We start from the raw sequence: 2,834 nt of genomic DNA, 5'->3' as shown, positions 1-2,834 counted from the left end.
GTGCATCATCTGTTGCATGTTTGTTTTCATTTGAATGGAAGCTCCACTCTTCGGTAGGACCTCATTTTATATTATTATTACTTAGTGTTCCGACTGATTCACAAATCACAACAAAGGAAGGAGGACAAGGGCAGAGATTGAAGATCTTAATTAATTTACTTAAAGAAAATAGAAATATTTACAAAATGAATGTATGGCGTGAGTAAGGTAATTAATCAGTAGTGTTAGACAGTGCAGGCATGTGATGGTAGTGTAGCATGGAAACCCCCCCCCCCCCACACACACACACACATGGTGACGTCTCTGTTCAAAAGGATCCAGCTGTTGGGGGTGGAGTCTAGCTGTGTTTACCTTTCTGGATTTTAATATTTGGAAGTGGTATACTTAAAGCCATTACACACAGCAAGTTATCGCTTCTCGGCCTTTTGGCTAAGATCAAGTGTAGTATCTGTTCTTATCAGTTTAATATCTGAGAACACAAGCTTCCCTGTATTTGTACAAGCAATTAATGTTTCTTTCATGCTCATCCACTTTTCCTTTCATCAATTGAACATTTGAGAGAATAATGGTTGGAAGTGGAACTTTTGTTTTCCTCTCTCTAAGTTTTTGTCGCATCCCTCTGTGCTTTCCTCTTTTCTTTTTGTGTCCATCATAAAAAAAAATCCTGGACTGATTCCAATCACTTGAGCAGGAGCTGTGTTGCAGGAGGAAATCTTTGCTGGCACATACTGTACATGTTCATCTCATGTTCTAGCTGGTTTCCTTCCTTGCAACATTGTTTGCAAACAAAATAAGATTTAGTAATAAAGCTAACCTCCATACACTCGTCAAAGAAAATCAAAGAATGTCAAATACTCTGTTAAAATGTACGCAGTATATTTTTATTCATAATATATATGACCTGTTTTTTTTATTAAACATTACATTTTAATTTAATTGACATTTTAGTTCATAATTGTTCAATAATATGTTAATACATTGATTGGCATTTTTTAGATTTAATAGTTAAGTAATTTAAGCAATAGAAAATTAATTTTAAGCTTGTATTTTTTAAGCATGATGCCTGAAATTTCCAGAAATAAACAACATTTTTCCAAACAACAGCAGCTCTTTTGTTGTGTTCTCCTCTTCATGATCAGACATGATTGAGGTTTAATTAGTGCTGATTGGCTTTATGTAAAATGTGAAACATATGCTCAATTTCAATGACTGACTGGAAGTCAATTACACTTGGATTTTTCCAATTTTTTGTTCATTTGTATTGAGTAGACATTTTATACAACAGGCCAAAATGGGACAGTGTAAAGTGCTTAATAATAATAATAATAATAATAATAATAATAATAATAATAATAATAATAATAATAATGCATTCAGCTTATTAATATTATTCAGCTTATAATGTTGCCGTTGCATGTACTTTAATACCCAGAATCCTTGTCAGCCATTCAGAAATGTGGGTATGTTTTGAAATGTTTGAAATGCGAAAAGTGCAAAGATTATCAGTTATGCCCAAGGCTTTAGGGAGGGTCTCTGGAGTCTGTGGAATACTGTGCTCTCACATTACTACAATACCCATAAGTCTGATCTCCCAAACAAACAGAAAAGCAGGAGTTTTAGATAACCAAATCACTTCATATACAAAAAGCGAAATAAAAGCTATATCAAATTACAATAGCTACCTGTAATAGTTTGAGTTGGGGTCAAAAGCTTCCCTATACAACCTACACCATTCAATCTCACAGCTCCACACATTTCAGGTTACTATACATTTCTTTCGGTGGCTCAATGAGGCCATCTACTTCTGTTTACATCAGAGGTCATTTTAAAACAAATGATTAAAGACACGTTTATTTCTGCTGAAATTCGCTATATAAGCATTCCAATGAGCCAAACATTGACACCAAGTTAACAGTTTCTGTAAATCGTCTGGAAGGTTCCAGAAATTGATGTAATGAATTTGAGAAGCTTCTGTTTGGCCAGTTGTCATAATTAGGGGTTACTGGGAATGCACAAGTTTGGTTTGCCCTTAGGAGCATAATACAGTACAATGCAATCCAGTACAATACAGAAAAAGTCTTGGGACCACATAGACACTGCATCATTCAAGAAAGAGGCACACATTTTAACTCCCAGGGATGAACAAACATTGGTCCAAAAGGTTCAACCGGACCCCAAGACAGCAACAAAGGAACTATTAAAGGAGTTTCAGACATTAGGTATTAAATTTTGTAAAATAGAGTTGTCATTAAGAGTCCTACATCATCATGGCCTGAAAGACTGTCACACAAGGGAGAAGCCTGTACACTAAGGCCAGCAGAAAAAAAAACAGTGTTGTAACTTTTGGAGAAGTGTTCTCTGGTAAGATTAAACAATAACTAAACTGTTTGGCCATAATGATTAGCCCTATATGTAAGACATTTTAATTCACAGAACACTATCCCAAGTGTGAAGCATGGGGGTGGTAGCATCGAAGTCACAGTGTCCACAAACTTCGACAGTGTCGTTGGCAGGGCAGCCAGAATGAATTTTAACACTCTTGCTGCGTTTGCTGTGAACATGTGCACATAAAAGTGTAAGGCTTGAGGCAAACAGACAATCATGTGATACACAGAGAAGTCAAAAGTCTTACTTTTGGTTGCAGGGACAATAACTCGTAATACTTAAACGTGAAGTATATAAAGCCACCATGTCGCTGCTGTCAAGCCCTGAAAAACACGATGTAATAAAATCTAACATTCAGTGAACATATTAATAGTTAAATATATATTCAAAAGCCATTTTAATAGGAACACCAGCTAATTTCTGCAAGTTTTGCATGCACTGCAAGTTTT

At 35.5% G+C, this 2,834-nt stretch overlaps 1 pseudogene; it reads left to right on the top strand.

Moving 5' to 3' along the window:
- Nucleotides 1–409: 409 nt before the first annotated feature.
- On the top strand, nucleotides 410–620 carry LOC132897912 (U2 spliceosomal RNA; annotated as a pseudogene).
- The last annotated feature ends 2,214 nt before the right edge of the window (nucleotides 621–2,834 follow it).

Source organism: Neoarius graeffei, chromosome 1 (assembly GCF_027579695.1).
Source record: "Neoarius graeffei isolate fNeoGra1 chromosome 1, fNeoGra1.pri, whole genome shotgun sequence".
NCBI classification, from domain to species: domain Eukaryota; kingdom Metazoa; phylum Chordata; class Actinopteri; order Siluriformes; family Ariidae; genus Neoarius; species Neoarius graeffei.
Note: the sequence above shows the minus strand (reverse complement) of the source record. Positions and strands in the feature narration are given on the sequence as shown.